Below are 19580 nucleotides of genomic sequence, written 5' to 3' on the forward strand. Positions count from 1 at the left end.
TTTTTTAATACATATAGATATAAGTGTCTAAATAAACATATACATGGAAAATGGGTAACATAGGTATGTCAACATAGTTTCCATTATTGCATATGTCCTGTAGAGAAGCCTCAGAATAAATAGGTCAGAGGTCGTTTTCCTTCCCTGGGCTTCTGCAGCCCAGATGAGTTTAATGATCAGCTTAGATGGATATAAGTCAATTAGCTAAATTGGGAAAGTGAAGGCATCCAGGCAGGACCCAAATGGCAAATGTGAATCACATAGGCAAACGGCGAGAAAGGAAGCAGGGCCCTGAAACGCTAAGCTGAAACTAGAGTCTTACATGGCTTTACCAAAAACTTACTTCCCAGGCCATGCACCTAAACATGAAGCTTTGTTGATGTTTGAACATAACATTGTATGGCTGTGTTCCATTCTGAGATGGTATGGATCCATACAGGTGAGAATAACTTATATCTGCATCCTCAGTGCAGGCTGGGAAATTTAAAATGTTTGTTGATGAATATCTTTTGTATATATAAATAGCTACATAGGCAAACTCATATAATTCTTTATGTATGTGTTTTTATTATTTTATTTTACTTTGAGACGGAGTCTTGCTCTGTCACCCAGGCTGGAGTGCAGTGGCGCTATCTCGGCTCACTACAAGCTCCGCCTCCCGGGTTCATGCCGTTCTCCTGCCTCAGCCTCCCGAGTAGCTGGGACTACAGGCTCCCACCACAACGCTCAGCTAATTTTTTAGTATTTTTAGTAGAGACGGGGTTTCACTGTGTTAGCCAGGATGGTCTCTATCTCCTGACCTCGTGATCCACCTGCCTCGGCCTCCCAAAGTGCTGAGATTACAGGTGTGAACCACTGTGCCCGGTCAGTGTGTGTGTTTGTCTATCTACCCCATTTATATCTACATACAGATCAAGCTATCATTTTTTTTCCAAATGCATACAGAATAAAGATATAGGACTTCAAAGGATAATATGTATTTTTGTACTAATAGAAATGTAAAGAAAAACTTCAATAAATGCAAAATCTTATTTGTCCTTTAAATTTTATCCATAAGAGTATACAAATGAATGGAGGTATCCTCTGACCTGCATCTTGCTGCATTTAATATTTTCTTATTTTTTTCTTTTTTTTTTTTTTTGAGATGGAGTCTTGCTCTGTCACCCAGGCTGGAGTGCTGTGGCCGGATCTCAGCTCACTGCAAGCTCCACCTCCCGGGTTCACGCTATTCTCCTGCCTCAGCCTCCGGAGTAGCTGGGACTACAGGCGCCCGCCACCTCGCCCGGGTAGTTTTGTTTTTTTTTTTTTTTTTGTATTTTTAGTAGAGACGGGGTTTCACCGTGTTAGCCAGGATGGTCTCGATCTCCTGAGCTCGTGATCCGCCCGTCTCGGCCTCCCAAAGTACTGGGATTACAGGCTTGAGCCACCGCGCCCGGCCTGCATTTAATATTTTCAAAGAAAGAATTGGTTTTTGTTGCTCACATCTGTTAGCAAAAATGCACTAAGGCCATGAGAGTCATTTATCGCCAAGTCAAAAATGGCCTTTCTTATTCTGGTGAATGTGAAAACATAGATAAACTAGCTTCAACTTGAAGGCCTTAACACAAATTTGCAAATGAGAAATAATTCTTTTTAAAGCTCTTGATTTTAGAGCTCTTGATTTCAAACACATGACACAGAATTTTTTTCTTTCTTTCTTTTTTTTTTTTTTTTGAGGCAGAGTTTCACTCTTGTTGCCCTGGCTGGAGTGCAACAGCGTTATCTTGGCTCACTGCAAACTCTGCCTCCTGGGTTCAAGTGATTCTCCTGCCTCAGCCTTCTGAGTAGCTGGGATTACAAGCACATGCCACCACACCCAGCTTATTTTGCTGTTTTAGTAGAGACAGTGTTTCTCCATGTTGGTCAGGCTGGTCTGGGATTCCAGACCTCAGGTGATTCGCCCACCTTGGCCTCCAAAAGCGCTAGGATTACAGGCATGAGCCACCGCACCTGGCAGAAATAGAATCTTAATGTTTTGTTTGTTCAAGTAGTGACATTTTGGGTAAGAAAATTAAACACCAGGTATCTGACTTGAAGATAAACTGCTATACTGAAAGCAAATTTCAAGGTGTTTTCAGATGCTTTTTTCTCTAGATTTAGATAAAGATATAAGATATGTAGATAAACATATACAGACAGGTACGGTGGCTCATGCCTGTAATTCCAGCACTTTGGGAGGCTGAGGCAGTTCGATCACTTGAAGCCAGGAGTTCAAGACCAGCCACACTAACATGACAAAACCCTGTCTCTACTAAAAATACAAACATTAGCTGAGTATGGTGGTGTATATCTGCAATCCCTGCTACTAGGAAGGCTGAAGCATGTGAATTGCTTGAACCTAAGAGGTGGAGGTTGCAGTGAACCATGATCACACTGCTGCACTCTGGCCTGGGTGACAGAGTGAGACTGTCTCAAAAAAAAAAAAAAAACTATACAGAGACACAAGAGCGAGACAGTCTCACTCTGTTGTCTAAGCTGGAGTGCAATGGTAAGATCTCAGCTCACTGCAACCTCCACGTCCTGGGTTCAAGCAGTTCTCATGCCTCAGCCTATCCAGTAGCTGGGATTACAGGCACCCGCCATCATGCCCAGCTAATTTTTGTATTTTTGTAGAGATGGAGTTTCACCATGTTGGCCAAGCTGGTCTTGAACTCCTGACCTCAGGCGATCTGCCCACCTCGGCCTCCCAAAGTGCTAGGATTACAGGCATGAGCCACCACACCCAGGCTAAAGTAGACTCTTTATGGTAATGGGAAGAAAGTCTAGGTCTCTCTTTAGAAGATAGACTGTGATACTGAAAGCAAATATAATGGTACATGGTGTCTGGCCACATTTCTTTTTTCTTTTTTTGAAATGCAGTCTGTCTTCAGGCTGGTGTGCAGTTGTGCAATATTGGCTCACTGCAACCTCTACCTGCCAGGTTCAAGCAATTCTCTGCCTCAGCCTCCTGAGTAGCTGGGAATACAGGTGCCTGCCACCACGCCTGGCTAATTTTTGTATTTTTAGTAGAGATGGGGTTTCACTGTCTTGGAGAGGCTGGTCTTGAATGCCTGACCTTGTGATCTACCTGCCTCGGCCTCCCAAACTGCTGGGATTATAGGCATGTAGCCAAACTGGCCATTTAATCCTAACTAGAATGTGATTAGCTGAGATCCACTGAGCTAAGAATTGTCTCTTAAATTTGATGTGCAGAGAACTAATTTGGTATTTCAAGCCCCAGTCTAATTTGATTCTACAGGTTTTTTCTTTGTTTGTTTTTGTTTTTGTTTTTTTTGAGACGAAGTCTTACTCTGTCACCCTGGAGTGCAGTGGCTCAATCTCACTCCAACTTCTGCCTCCCAGTTTCAAGTGATTCTCCTGCCTCAGCATCCCGAGTAGCTGGGATTACAGGTATCTGCCTCCACACCCGGGTGGCTAATTTTTGTATTTTTAGTAGAGATGGGGTTTCACAATATTGGCCAGGCTGGTCTTGAACTCCTGACCTCAGGTAATTTGTCCACCTCGGCTTCCCAAAGTGCTGGGATCACAGGCATGAGCCACCATGCCTGGCCGATTCTGCAGGTTTGAAAGGGGTCCATGGATTGGCTTCATTCACAACTAATGCTGACCCTACTTGCCCTAGATCGCTTACAACAGCACTCAACTGGACAAAGCGCCACAGCACACAGTTTCTAAAACCCATACTCTTCTCACAACACAAATGCTTTCGGTCCAAAATAAAAACCACCAATCACTATCCTAAAACATGACATTCTCTGCTGGTTCTTTAAACTTTACAGAGGCTGGAGAAGGCAGGTCATGTCTCAGTAAGTCTGCATTTGGAAAATAACATGCGCACACGCATGAATGCGATGTTTATGGAGCATGCGCTGTGTGCTCAGAAGCACACTACAGAGCACTGTGCTGGAAATATGACATAATGTGAATTTATCCTCATAACACCCTGGCAGGTGGTTACGAACTGTCCCGTAATTCCCTGGATTTATATGAAATGCCTAGCACAACGGTGGCTCATGCCTGTAATTCCAGCACTTTGGGAGGCCAAGGCAGGTGGATCACCTGGGGTCAGGACAGAGGGCAAATCGGGGGACCTGTGAAAGGCAACTGAGCAGGAATCCATGGGAAAGACCCTCCGAGGCACAAGATTCTCCCATTACCTTTCAGTTTTGCTGATGCTTCTCCTGGGAAACATCTGCAGTAGGTTCTTCCTCTGTAGTTCTTACCGTGCCTGCAAAACAAACTATCTTTAGCGTCTGCATGGGTTTCCACCTCCTGTCCCCACCTGAGGAATGGAAAGCAAGGGCACAGTCCTTGTTCATGTTTTGGAGTAAAAGGAGCATGAAGGTCATGTGAGCTTTGCCGAGGCTTCTCCTGGCCTCACGTCAGATCCAGCCCCTAACTCCAAGCAGCCCAACGTAGTTTCTTAATGTACAAATAAGATCTACTTTAATATAGTCTATTGCTATTAGACCTGCCATATGCAATTTCAAGATCTTCCCCTATACCTGCCCACAATGATCCTCCAGGAATAAAATGAGCTCCTGAATGAGAAACTCTGGTGTATCCTGAACTTTTTCTGTATTTTTGTTGAGTTTCTCTATCCATGCTTTGAGAGGGCTGTGGACATGGAATTCCAATGATTCCGAAGTTCAAGGGTGGTTTTTACCCTCCAGATGTCTCAACTTTGCCTTTGGTCTTCCTGTCAGTCCTGTTAAAGGGTTGTGAAGTCTGGAGTTGCTGGGGCTTCCTCAGTTCCAGATTCTACTATTCCTTCTTATGGGTTCCAAGGTCTGTGAATCAGGCCCCACTCCAGCATGTCACCATGTCTGGTTCTGACCATGTGTCCTAAGACTGGATAGTTCTTGTACATTCTCTGTGGGTTGAGGAGGAGGGAGGTGTGAGAGTCAGCATGAATCACAGGCAGTTTTCAAGGTTAATGTTGGAACATTTTTTTGGATTTGGGTATTAGTTTTTGTTTTTGTTTTGTTTTGCTTTGAGTCAGAGTTTCATTCTTGTTGCCCAGGCTGGAGTGCAATGGCGTGACCTCGCTTCACTGCAACCTCTGCCTCCTGGGTTCAAGCAATTCTCCTGCCTCAGCCTCCTGAGTAGCTGGGATTACAGGTGCCCACCACCATGACCAGTTAATTTTTTTGTATTTTTAATATAGACTGGGTTTCACCATATTGGCCAGTCTGGTCTTGAACTCCTGAACTCAGGTGGTCCGCCCACCTCGGCCTCCTAAAGTGCTGGAATTACAGGCGTGAGCCACACACCCAGCCTGGGTATTGGTTTTTTAGGACATGGCACAAACAAGTGGCCCATTAGGTGTCTGGCAGTCCACAGCAACAGTCATGTTCACAACCCATTTTCAACAGGGAGAAAAGACCAAAATGTGTAAAATGATAATAACCTAGTTAAACTTATCAGCTCAGATTTCAAATGCTGTGCAAATTCTATAGAATACAGTGAGGCTTTCAGTGACCAAGGGAAATGTGGGAAGGGTGAGGTCTCTCCAGTTGGACTTTTTGCTGCCTCAGAAATCATGAGTTGCTAAGGTGAGTATCAGCTCTAACCTAGTCAATCCAATGAAGGCACATTGAATCTAATCATTTCCTTCACTTTCAATGTAGGAAGGGATGTTTTATTTAGTGCTTACTTTTTCTGTCCACTTTTGTGCTTTCACATATGTGTGTATCTAACATAATCAAGTATAATTGTCAGTTGAGATCTAATGACAAAAGAAAGACTGAAAGTGGCAAAATGGAAGTAGAAATTTCATGTAAATATTAACAAAATGAGAGCAGAAGAGGTTAAAATAATATTACACAAGCTACATCTTAAGTAAAAAACTGTCATATTTTATAAAATGTACTTTAAATCAAAACTTCAGAAAGACAAAGATGGACATTAAACAACATATAGATTCATTCACTGGGAACCTATGACAAATTTGTTTATGCGCATGTATTTGTGTGTGTGGGAAGTATATAAAGAAATTACTAACAAAATTGAATCACACAGAGAGAGCAATATAATTACAGTAGAATATTTCAATACCCCACTTTCTGTAACAATAATAAAACAAGACAGAATATTGGTAAGGGAACAGAGGACTAGAAGGCAGTAAAAAACAATAATTTCTAATGAACGTATAGAGAACACTCCTTAACAACATCAGGACACACAGCCTTCTCAATGTCTCATACAACATTCCCCTTCATAGATCACCTGTTAGGTCAAAAACAAAGTCTTAACACATTTTTTAAAACTGAAATTTTATAGGTTACTTTCTATGACAAAAATCTAATTAGAGTATAAAGCAATAATATAAATGACTGATAAATTTACAAATATATAAAAATTATACAACACACTCTTGAGCATGTACTTGTTGACATAACTGGGCTAGGTGCAGTGGCTCATGCCAGTAATCCCAGCACTTTGGGAGGCCAAGGAAGGTCAATTTAACTCTGTCTCAAAAGAAAAAAAAAAATCAAAAATTAAATAATCAATATTATGAAGATATCTATACCGCTCAATGTAATCTACAGATTTAATGCACTGTTTTTGAAATGTATCATTGCATTTTTGAAGAAATAGAAACACCATATCCAAAAGTATATGGAATCTAAAGAGAAAATAAAGTACCCAACAATCTTCAAATATATATATGTATATGTATATATGTATATAAATACATATATGTATGTTTATTGTGTGTATATATGTATTTTTTGAGATGGAGTTTCACTCTGTCTCCGAGGCTGGAGTGCAGTGGCATGATCTAGGCTCACTGCAACCTCCACCTCCTGGGTTCAAGCAATTCCCCTGCCTCACCCTCCTGGGTAGCTGAGACTACTGAAACGTGCCACCATGTCCGGCTAATTTTTTGCATTTTAGTAGACATGGGGTTTCACCATGTTGGCCAGGATAGTCTCGATCTCCTGACCTCATGATCTGCCCACCTTGGCCTCCCAAAGTGTTTGGATTACAGGTGTGAGCCACCACACCTGGCATAGAAGTATTTTATTGTAAATTTTGTCATATGTTTTTGACACATAATACATGTAAAAATAAACAATAATATCTAAAGCAGATATAGAGTTATTACAGTTTTAAAATTATCTTCAAATCCAAAAGTGTTTTTCCTACACAAAAATAATATAGATTCACAAATAAATAGATGTTGAAATTAGGAGAATTTTTATGATGACTCACTTAGAATTATAAAACTGTTACAGCCCGGGTGCGCTGGCTCATGCCTGTAATCTGGGCACTTTGGGAGGTCAAGACCGGTGGATTTCCTGAGGTCAGGAGTTTGAGATCAGCCTGACTAACATAGTGAAACCCCATCTCTACTAAAATTGCAAAAATTAGCCTGGTGTTGTGGCGCACACCTGTAGTCCCAGCTACTTAGGAGGCTGAGGCAGGAGAATTGCTTGAACCCAGGAGGTGGAGGTTGCAATAAGCCAAAATCATGCCATTACACTCCAGCCTGGATGACAGAGCAAGATGCCATCTGAACAAAAAAAAAAAAAAAAAGGATGGGTGCAGTGGCTCAAGCCTGTAATTCCAGCATTTTGAGAGACCGAGGCAGATAGATCACCTGAGGTCAGGAGTTCGAGATAAGAATGGCCAACATGGTGAAACCCCATGTCTACTAAAACTACAAAACAAAATTAGCTGGGCCTGGTGGCCTGCACCTATAACCCCAACTACTCAGGAGAGAGGCTGAGGCAAGAGAATCGTTTGAACCTGGGAGGCAAAGGTTGCAGTGAGCCAAGATTGTGCCACTGCACTCCAGCCTGGGCTACAAGAGCAAGACTCTGTCTCAAAAAAAAAAAAAAAAAAAAAAGTAAAAAATAAATAAATAAAAATACTATACAAGGCTCAGGCACAGTGGCTCATACCTGTAATTATACATCTTTAGGAAGCCAAAAGCAGCCACATCACTTGAGAACAGTTAGAGATCAGCCTGAGCAACATAATGAGACTCTACGTATAAAAATACAGAAATGTTAAAATGTGTCCATTATGTTGAAGCATAAAATGATGCTGGACAGTGTCATAAAAACATATGTAAATATAAAGCTCTCCAATTAGAATTCTTTATATCAAAATGATAGCACAGGCTGGGTGTGGTGGCTCATGCCTGCAATCCCAGGACTTTGGGAAGCTAAGATGGACATATCACTTGAGGTCAAGAAGTTCCAGACCAGCCTGGCCAACATGGTGAAACCCCGTCTCTACTAAAAATTTTTTAAAAATTTAGCTGGGCATGTGGTGGGCACTTACGATCCCAGCTATTCAGGGGACTGAGGAAAATTGCTTGAACCCGGGATGCAGAGTTTGCAGTTACCTGAGATAAGGCCACTGCACTCCAGACTAGGCAATGGAGACTCCATCTCAAAATAATAATAAATAATAATTATTACTATAATTATTATTTTAATATCAACAAACTGGAAAATATAGAGGCATAGTTTTGTATTCATTTGAAGTTGTTGTGAGATTAAAATATATGTTTTAACTTTAAGATGTATGTAATCTCCAGTTTTCAAGATGATTACAAAGATGTACAGAAAGTATGCAAGGGAAAATAAAATATAATCAAAGCACGGCAGTACAAAATTAAACGAAAATTAAGAAAGTCAAACAGGAAATGAGAAAAATATAACTACTAGAAACACCCAAAACAATAACCATATAACTGGTAATAACAACTTCATTCCTTTAAGCAATTATTTTAAATATGAATTAATTAAACTACTTAATAAAATGAAATGTAATCTTAGGACTTTGCAAGGCCAAGGTAGGCTGATCACTTGATCCCAAGAGTTCAAGACTAGACTGGGCAACATGAAAAAACTCTGTCTCCAGAAAAAAATACAAAAAAGCTAGCTGGGTGTGATGGCACATACTTTTAACCCAGACACCTGAGAGACTGAAATGGGAGGATCATCTGAGTTTGGGAGGTTAAGGCAGCAGTGAGCCGTGCAAATCAGCCTGGTTGACAGAGTAAGACCCTATCTCAAAAACAAATGAGGCCAGGTGCGGTGGCTCACGCTTGTAATCCCAGCACTTTGGAAGGCTAGGCGGGCAGATCATGAGGTCAGGAGTTTGAGACCAGCTGGCCCAACATGCTGAAACCCTGTCTCTACTAAAAATGCAAAAAATTAGCTGTGCGTAGTGGCATGCACCTGTAGTCCCAGCTACTCAGGAGGTTGAGGCAGGAGAATCTCTTGAACCCAGGAGGCAGAGGTTACAATGAGCCAAGATTGCATCACTGCACTCCAGCCTGGGTGACAGCAAGACTCCATCTCAAAAATAAATAAATAAATAAACAAATAAATAAATAAATAAAATTTTAAAAAATAAAAAAAAAAATTGAAATAGAAAACAGAGAGTAAAGTCTGGGCGTGGTGGCTCATGCCTGTAATCCCAGCACTTTGGGAGGCTGAGGCGGGCAGATTACGAGGTCAGGAGATCAAGACCATCTTGTATTTTTTTACAATACAGTGTCAGGGGATTATTCTTTGCTTTCTTCTCATGGGAAATATTTACAAACAGAAAACGTATCTCTTCAATAGTGCAGTGCAATGCTTTAAAAAACGATTGAGGAACACGGGGTACACTTGAGGTCCTGCTGGGGACAAATGTGAAAAATGCCAGGGAAAATCAGTTCCTTGTGGGTTGTGAAAATAATTAAGCAGCAGGCAATTAGACTGAGAAGGCTCTAGTCTTCGGATTCCTACTTGTAAAAAAAATGTAAACTCAAGTGGATTTGTTAATAAATTACTACATTTGGGGAAACAAATTGCAGGCTTAAACAACCATAAACTGCCAATTAAGCTCTGATTGCATAACCGGGAAATTTCCACCTTAATTGTACAAATTAAGAAGCTGCTGGGCGTAGTGGCTCACGCCTGTAATCCCAGCACTTTGGGAGGTCGAGGCAGGCGGATCACGAGGTCAGGAGACCGAGACAATCCTAGCTAACACTTCGAAACCCCGTCTCTACTAAAAACACAAAAAAATTAGCCGGGCGTGGTGATGGGCGCCTGTAGTCCCAGCTACTCGGGAGGCTGAGGCAGGAGAATGGCGTGAACTCGGGAGGCTGAGGCAGGAGAATGGGGTGAACCCGGGAGGCGGAGGTTGTAGTAAGCCGAGATCGCACCACTGCACTCCAGCCTGGGTGACAGAGTGAGACTCCGTCTCAAAAAAGAAAAAAAGGAAGCTAGGTAAGTATGCCTAACCAATTGTTGAATTTGATTTTCTTCATCATTAATTTTACAAATGTCTTTCCTTCAAGCCCCTCCCATGGACCACAAACTACAAACGATAGCTGGGTGCTCCATGATTCTTCAATCATTCTTTGATTAAATTATTTGGTTTTTCTTTGCAGTGATTCCTATAATTTACTTTTTTCTAGACAGAGTCTTGCTCCCTCGCCCAGGCTGGAGTGAAGGGGCGCGATCTCAGCTCACTGCAACCTACGCCTTCCGGATTCAAGCGATTCTCTCACCTCTGCCTTCGGAATAGCTGTGGCTATGGACATTCACCATCACACCCAGCTAATTTATGAATTTTTAGTAGAGATGGGGTTTCCCCATTTTGGCCAGGCTTATCTTGAACTCCTGACCTCAAGTGATCAAGAGCACAGGACACAGGCTAGCGAAGACCAGTGACTCCACCCGTCTTGGCCTCCCAAAGTGCTGGGATTACAGGCTTGAGCCAACTCGCCCGGCCCCATAATTTTTTTTTTTTTTTTTTTTTTGAGACGGGGTCTCGCTCTGTTGCCAGGCTGGAGTGCAGTGGCACGATCTTGGCGCACTGCAACTTTCGCCTCCCGGGTTCAAGCGATTCTCCTGCCTCAGCCTCCTAAGTAGCTGGGACTAAAAGCGCCCGCCACTATGTCTGGCTAATTTTTGTGTTTTAGTAGAGACAGGGTTTCACCATGTTAGCCAGGATGGTCTCCACCTCCTGACCTCGTGATCTGCCCGCCTCGGCCTCCTTAGGATTACAGGCATGAGGCATCGCACCTGGCCACCCTTCTCCATACATTTTTTTTTCTTTTTCTTTTTTTGAGACGGAGTCTTGCTCTGTCGCCCAGGCTGGAGTGCAGTGGCCGGATCTCAGCTCACTGCAAGCTCCGCCTCCCGGTCTACGCCATTCTCCTGCCTCAGCCTCCCGAGTAGCTGGGACTACAGGCGCCCGCCACCTTGCCCGGCTAGTTTTTTTGTATTTTTTAGTAGAGACAGGGTTTCACCATATTAGCCAGGATGGTCTCGATCTCCTGACCTCGTGATCCGCCCGTCTTGGCCTCCCAAAGTGCCGGGATTACAGGCTTGAGCCACCGCGCTCGGCCTCCATACATTTTTAATAACAGAAAACAGAAACTGTGAACCCCACGGACCAAAGCTCTTCCCATTCATGAACCCACAACCTGAGTCAGGATTCTCCCCCGAAGACCCTCCTGTGCTCGCTCCCCGCACAATCTGGGAGACGCGGCGCTGTGGATGCAGAGCTGCCGTGAGAGGGTTTCCGCCAGGGCAGTCACTGCGCAGGGAAGAGACAGGACACCCGGGCCGGCTGTCAACGCAGCCTCCATCTTATGGCTGAAGGGGACTGAGGCCGAGCTGGGCAAGGAGAACTTGTGGCACAGATTGTGGAGCTGACTGAGGGGAGGCCTGAGTTCTGCCACAGCCACTTCTCACCGGTTCCCATCAGCCCCTCCCGCTCACTCGGGATATTGGACCAGCACTCTCACCATTTCTAGGCTTCCAGGGGTTCCCGGCGTCTTAGCTGTGGCTCTCCCAAGATCTGCAGGTCACAGGGCCACAGATGTTGGACCTCTAGGAGCACAGGACACAGGATAGCGAAGACCAGACCTACAGCTCAGGCTGCAGCGAGAGACAAAGGCCGCAGCCAAACAAGGAAGAAGTCCTGTTAGCTCCAGCTGCGTGCCTGATTGGACGGTTTTCAGCCTAGCGTTTCTGATTGGATAATGCTTAAGGTCCCCGCCCCCTCAGGCCCTGAGTGACAGAAAACGTGATCAGGGCTGAATGAAGAAAAAAAGTCACAGCCTTAGCTGCAGCCTTTTTCAGGCAGGGCTTCCTCTCTGAGCTGAGCCAGGCCCAACCCAGAGCATGGGAAAATTCCATCTTTTTTTTACTCTCTCTCTTTTTGAATGTATTCAAAAGGTGAACAGAAGTATTTTGCTGTCATATTAATAATACATAAAATTTTGATTCAAGAAAAAAATCAACTTTTACTTTGGTAATAGTGTATTATCAATACTAAAACTAATTTTAATAAATCTTATAAATAAATCAAATTTGTCGTTTTTGACTACTCCAGATTTCCATATATATTTGTAATCTCTTGTAATTTTTTAAAACTCTTTACATTTTATTTTATTTATTTATTTATTTATTTATTTATTTATTTTTTTGAGACGGAGTCTTGCTCTGTCACCCAGGCTGGAGTGCAGTGGCCAGATCTCAGCTCACTGCAAGCTCCGCCTCCCGGGTTCACACCATTCTCCTGCCTCAGCCTCCCGAGTAGCTGGGACTACAGGCGCCGCCACCTCGCCCGGCTAGTTTTTTTGTATTTTTAGTAGAGACGGGGTTTCACTGTGTTAGCCAGGATGGTCTCGATCTCCTGACGTTGTGATCCGCCCGTCTCGGCCTCCCAAAGTGCTGGGATTACAGGCTTGAGCCACCGCGCCCGGCTACATTTTATTTTTATCCAAATTCTTTTTATTTTTTCAATTTGAAACGACCTTTAAGTAATTTCAAACTATTATAGAAGATAGAAAGAAATCATTTAGGGCCAGGTTCGCTGGCAAGTGCCTGTAAACTCAACATTTTGGGAGGCCAAGGTGGGTGGATCACTTGAGGCCAGGTGTTCAAGACCGGCCTGGCCAATATGGTGAAAACCCATTTCTACTAAAAATACAAATAATTAGCTAGGTGTGGTGTTGCACACCTGTAGGCCCAGCTACTCCGGAGGCAGAATTGCTTAAACCCAGAAGGCGGAAGTTGTGTAACTGCCCAAGGGGTTCACCTTGCCCTATGCCTAGACAGAGCTGATTCATCAAGATGGGGTAATTTGTGGAGGAAAAGTTAAATATTAAATTTGAACTTAATTGAACGTGGACACATTCAATAGCCACCAAGTTCTCAAACAGGTTGTGTGAGCTTCTTGAAGCATTTGTTCAGCGCTGTTTCAGAGAAATCTCTATTTCAATTTGTTTCTATACATTAGTTGTTGAAAAACAATAGACAATCGCAATAACAAGTTGACAGTTTTGTGTTCCTTGACCCCAGTCACAAATGGTGCTCGTGACTGGGCCTTATGCCAAACAACTCATTACAAAACAGCTAGGGTACTAGACTGTGCGGAAGCTTCATGTGACCCTCCTCATCTGTGCAGGAAGGAGTGACTGACTCTGGAGCCCAAGCTGTTACTTCCTGGTCTGGTGGTGACTCCTCCATAGTCTGGTGAGTGAATCCTCCATAGTCTGGTGAGTGAATCCTCCATAGTCTGCTGAGAGAATTTTAAAATTCTCTGCCTCCAATACCCCCAGTACTGCTCTTTGGCGATTGAATGGTCCAGGTAAGTGGGTTCTGCTCCCTGTGCCACCCAATTGGATGAGACCCTTCAACAGGGGTCGTCAGACACCCTATACAGGAGCAATTCTACTGGCATCAGTTTGGTGCCTCTTGAGGTCAGAAATTCCATATACATATACACCAGTATATGTATCTCTTTTCCTTTCTCCTCTTCCCATTGCAATTTGCTTATTATATCAACATGCTTATTATATCAATCCAGTTATTACATTGATTTGCTTATTATATTATTTGCTAATTATATCTGCATTTCCATTTACGTGGCATAAAGCTTATTTACCCTTAAAGGTATTGTGTGTGTGTCTTTTCTTCTCCCCTTGAACGTTTCCCACACAGAATATTTTTGATGTCACAAACAGGATTCGAAAACCAAACTGTGCTGCTTTTTGGCAGCAAGGACAGGGCTGGAAACTCGAGGAATTCCCATACCCATGGGTGGGAACTCCCCAATGTTGCTGTCAGTTCCTACAGGATTGAATAAAGGGGGACAAACACAGAAATGAAGACAAAGACAAAATATTTGTTTTAAAAGAAGGGGTTAGGCGGGGCGCGGTGGCTCACGTCTGTAATCCCAGCACTTTGGGAGGCCAAGGCGGGCGGATCATGAGGTCAGGAGATCGAAACCATCCTGGCTAACATGGAGAAACCTCGTCTCTACTAAAAATACAAAAAAAAAAAAAAATTTAACCGGGATGGTGATGGACGCCTGTAGTTCCAGCTACTCAGGAGGCTGAGGCAGGAGAACGGCGTGAACGCGGGAGGCGGAGCTCGCAGTGAACCGAGATCACACCACTGCACTCCAGCCTGGGTGATAGAGTGAGATTCAGTCTCAGAAAAAAAAAAAAAAAAAAGAAGGGGCCGGGGGCTTCGCGCTTGTAGTGAGCAGAAGGCAGCCCTGAGTTTCCAGGCCTTAGTATTTATTAGGTAGAATCAATAGGGAGGGAGAGGTAATGGTTGGTCAGCTGCTTGATTTATCACAGGTACATATAATTGCTTTCTTCATGCAACAGGCTTCAGATGTTCCTATAGATAACCACAAGGAACACTGCGCCTGGGGCGTGACTGCCCTCAGCACCCCTTCTGGCAGCAGATGCAGTTTGTCAGTTTTCTTGACTGAGTTGGTCAGGATCCTCATTTTCTCTACCTCCAATACCCCCAGTTCTCCTCTTTGGCGATTGAATGGTCCAGGGAATCTGGCCTTTGTGAGAATTGAGAATCTAAATTAGTGCAATTCAAACCATTGACCGTGCGTGAAGTGCTGCAGAAGATTCCAGTAGACAAAGGAGATGCTGAAGGGATCTCCCGGAGTGAATGGTGTTTGCTTACTGCTTATGAGTTAATGTATCAAGATAGGGAATAGTTGCTATAAGAGACATGTGAGCTGGTAAAGGAAAATGCTAATCTGATTTTCAGACTGGCCCTGGCCCAATGCCAGGCCTATGTCTTGACTGATTAGGCTCAAAGCTACCAGCCTGTTGCTGAAGAAAGCAACTGTCCAAATTACAACGTGTCCGGATTACAACGTGTTCAAGCCTTGCAATGACAGGCATTATAATGTATGGTGGTATAATTAATAGTGATTAGTCGCCTAAATGCTCCATTTGAAAGATACAGAATGGTAAGAATAGATAAGAGTTTACCAACCAAATATCTGCTGTCTTTAAGAGACTCACCCAACACATAAAGACTCACATAAAATTAAGGTAAAGGGTTGGGAAAAAATAGTACATGCAAATGTACCCCAAAAGCAAGCAGTAGTAGCCATTGTTACATCAGACAAAATAGACATTAAAGCAAAAACAGTTAAAAAAAAAAAAAAAAGAGACAAAGAGGGACATTCTACAATGATAAAAGGACTAGCCCAACAGGAAAATATCACAATTCTAAATATATATGCACCTAACACTGGAACTCCCAATTTATTAAGCAATTACTACTAGACCTAAGAACTGAGATAAATGGCAACACAATGGGGAACTTCAATACTCTGCTGACAGCACTAGACAAATCATCAAGACAGAAAGTCAACAACAACAACAAAATGGACTTAAATTACACCCTAGAACAAATGGACTTGACAAATATTTACAGACCATTCTACCCAACAGTTGCAGAATATACATTTTATTCATCAGCACATGGAACATTCTCCAAGATAGACATATGATAGGCCATAAAACTAGTCTCAATAAATTTAAGACAATCAAATTCATATCAACTACTCTCTCAGTCTACAGTGGAATAAAAGTGAAAGTTAACTCCAAATGAACCATGAAAACCATGCAAATACATGGAAATTAAATAAATACATGGAAATTAAAAATAAAATTTAGGATCAACCTGTTTCTGAATGATTGTTGTAGGAAATCAAGATGGAAATTCAAAAATTCTTTGAGTTGAACGATAATAATGACACAATCTATCAAAATGTCTGGGTTACAGCAATAGTGGTGCTAAAAGGAAAGTTCACAGCATCAAGTGCCTACATCAAAAAGTTTGAAAGACCATAAGTAAACAACCTAAGATAACACCTCAAAGAACTAGAGAAACAAGAACAAGCCAAACCCAAACCCAGCAGAAGAAAAGAAATAACAAAGATCAGAGAAGAGCCCCATGGGGAGGGGTGGCTCTAGTCTCTGTGGACCAGCAGACTTAGCCTATCTTCCTGCTAGTTCTGAGGAAAAGGAGTAGCTCAGTTGAGTGGATTTCCCCCCAGCAAAACATCCCCCCTCCACCAAGTGCTTTAGTAAGTGGATTCTGCTCCCTGTGCCATCCAACTGGATGAGACTCCTCAACAGGGGTCATCAGACACCCTATACAGGAGCTATTCTACTGGCATCAGTTTGGTGCCTCTTGAGGTCAGAGATTCCGAGGAAGGAGCGAGCACTCCTCTTTGCTGTTCTCCAACCTCCTTGAGTGACAGCTCCAGGCACAGGAGTAAACCAGATGAATAGGGTCTGAAGTGAACCCCTAGCAAACTGCAGCAGCCCTACAGAAGAGGCACCTGACCATTGAAAGAAAAACAAACAGACAGCAATAACAGCATCAACAGGAAAAAAATGTACCCACAAAAGCCTCATCCAAGGCCACACATGGTGGCTCACACATGTAACTCAATACTTTGGGAGGCAGGGGGAGCAGAGCACTTGAGGTCAGGAGTTTGAGACTAGCCTGGCCAACATGGTGAAACCTCGTCTCTACTAAAAAATACAAAATTAGCCAGGTGTGGTGGTGCATGACTGTAGTTCCAGCTACTAGATAGTCTGAGACATGAGAATCATTTGAACCTGTGAGGCAGAATTTGCCGTGAGCCATGATCATGCCACTGTACTCCAGCCTGAGTGACAGACAGACTGTCAAAAAAAAAAAAAAAATCTAAGGGTCAAGCAACCTCAAAGATAGAAACTAGACAAATTCACGAAGATGAGAAAGAATCAACAAAAAACCGTTGAAAGGCCACAGTACCTCTTCTCTTCCAAATGATCAAAATGTCTCTTCAGTAAGGTGCAGAACTGGACAGAGGATGAGATGCATGAATTGACAGATGTAGGCTTCGGAAGATGGTTAATAACAAACTCTGCTGAGCTAAAGAAACATGTTCCAACCCAATTCGAAGAAGTTAAGAACCTTGATAAAAGGTTAGAGGAACTGCTAACTAGAATAACCAGTTTGGAGAGGAACATAAATGACCTGATGGAGCTGAAATGTTTGGCATGAGACCCAGTCACGAGGGCCCTTTGCCAATGGGCTCAAGGAATACACAAAGGTTAACTTGTTCTTCAATAACTAACATATAGAAATAGATTGAAACACAGATTTCTCTGAAACAATACTGGATGAATGCCTCCAGGGGGTCACACAACCCGTTCTGAGACTTGGTGACCATTCGTTGTTTGTGTCCATGTTCAATTGAGTTAAAATTAATATTTAACTTTTCCTCCCCAAATTCCCCCCCCTTTTTTTTTGAGATGGAGTCTCACTCTGTCGCCCAGGCTGGAGTGCCATGGCGGGATCTCAGCTCACTGCAAGCTCCGCCTCCCGGGTTCACGCCATTCTCCTGCCTCAGCCTGCTCCCTAGCTGGGACTACATGCCCCTGTCGCCTAGCCCGGCTAATTTTTTTTGGTTTCTTATTTTTGGAGAGACGGGGTTTCACGTGTTAGCCAGGATGGTCTCGATCTCCTGACCTCGTGATCCTCCCGCCTCGGCCTCCCAAAGTGCTGGGATTACAGGCGTGAGCCACTTCGCCTGGCCAAATTCCCACTGTCCTTTTTTTGTTTGTTTGTTTTTGTTTTTGTTTTTTTTTTTTTTTTTTTTTTTTTTTTTTTTGAGGCGGAGTCTCGCTCTGTTGCCCAGACTGGAGTGCAGTGGCGCAATCTCGGCTCACTGCAAGCTCCGCCTCCCGGGTTCACGCCATTCTCCTGCCTCAGCCTCCCGAGTAGCTGGGACTACAGGCGCCCGCCACCTCGCCCGGCTAGTTTTTTTTGTATTTTTTTTAGTAGAGACGGGGTTTCACCATGTTAGCCAGGATGGTCTCGATCTCCTGACCTCGTGATCCGCCCGTCTCGGCCTCCCAAAGTGCTGGGATTACAGGCTTGAGCCACCGCGCCCGGCCATTCCCACTGTCTTGATGAACGGGCTCTGTCTAGACAAAAGGCAAGGTAAATCCCTTAGGCTGTTACACAATCTCCACCTCCTGGGTTCAAGAGATTCTCGTGCCTCAGCCTCCGGAGTAGCTGGGACTACAGGTGTGCGCACCAGCACACCCAGCTAATTTTTTGTATTTTTAGTAGAAATGGGAGTTTCACCATGTTGGCCAGGCTGGTCTTGAACTCCTGACCTCAAGTTATCCACCCACCTTGGACTCCCAAGGTGCTGGAATTACAAGTGTGAGCCACCGCTCCTGATTCTAAATGATTTCTATTTCCTGTAACAATTTGAAATTACTTAAAGGTTGTTTCAAATTGAAAAAAATAAAAAGAATGTAGATAAAAATAAAACATAAAAAGTTACAAAATTACAAGAGATTATGAAGTATATGTGTAAATCTCGAGCTGTCAAAAGTGACAAATTTGATTTATGTATAAGGCTTTATTAAAATTAGCTTTAGTATTGGTAACACATTATTATCAAAGTAAAAGCTGATATTCCCTTGAACCAAAATTTTATGTATTATTAATATGACAGGAAAATACTTCTATTTTTTATTTTTTTTGAGACGGAGTCTTGCTCTGTCACCCAGGCTGGAGTGCAGTGGCCTTATCTCAGCTCACTGCAAGCTCCGCCTCCCGGGTTTAGGCCATTCTCCTGCTTCAGCCTCCCGAGTAGCTGGGACTACAGGTGCCCGCCATCTCGCCCGGCTAGTTTTTTGTATTTTTTTTAGTAGAGACGGGATTTCACCGTGTTAGCCAGGATGGTCTCGATCTCCTGACCTCGTGATCCGCCCGTCTCGGCCTCCTAAAGTGCTGGGATTACAGGCTTGACTCACCGCGCCCGGCGACAGCAAAATACTTCTGTTCACCTTTTGAACACATTGAAAAAGAGAGTAAAAAAGATATAGAATTTTCCCATACTCGGGCCGGGAGCGGTGGCTCACACCTGTAATTCCAGCACTTTGGGAGGCCGAGACAAGCGGATCACGAGGTCAGGAGATCCAGACCATCCTGGCTAACACGGTGAAACCCCGTCCCTACTAAAAACACAAAAAACTAGCCGGGGACGGTGGCGGGCGCCTGTAGTCCCAGCTACACAGGAGGCTGAGGCAGGACAATGGCGTGAACCCGGGAGGCGGAGCTTGCAGTGAGCCGAGATTCCGCCACTGCACTCCAGCCTGGGCGACAGAGGGAGACTCTGTCTCAAAAAAAAAATAAAAAAATAAAAAGAATTTTCCCATACTCTAGGGTGGG

At 43.5% G+C, this 19580-nt stretch overlaps 1 pseudogene; it reads left to right on the top strand.

Annotated features, from left to right (window-relative positions):
• Nucleotides 1–19580, top strand: part of LOC117093731 — a 135323-nt pseudogene that overhangs the window by 11696 nt on the left and 104047 nt on the right.

This window comes from Trachypithecus francoisi, unplaced genomic scaffold, assembly GCF_009764315.1.
Source record: "Trachypithecus francoisi isolate TF-2019V2 unplaced genomic scaffold, Tfra_2.0 Lachesis_group12, whole genome shotgun sequence".
NCBI lineage: Eukaryota > Metazoa > Chordata > Mammalia > Primates > Cercopithecidae > Trachypithecus > Trachypithecus francoisi.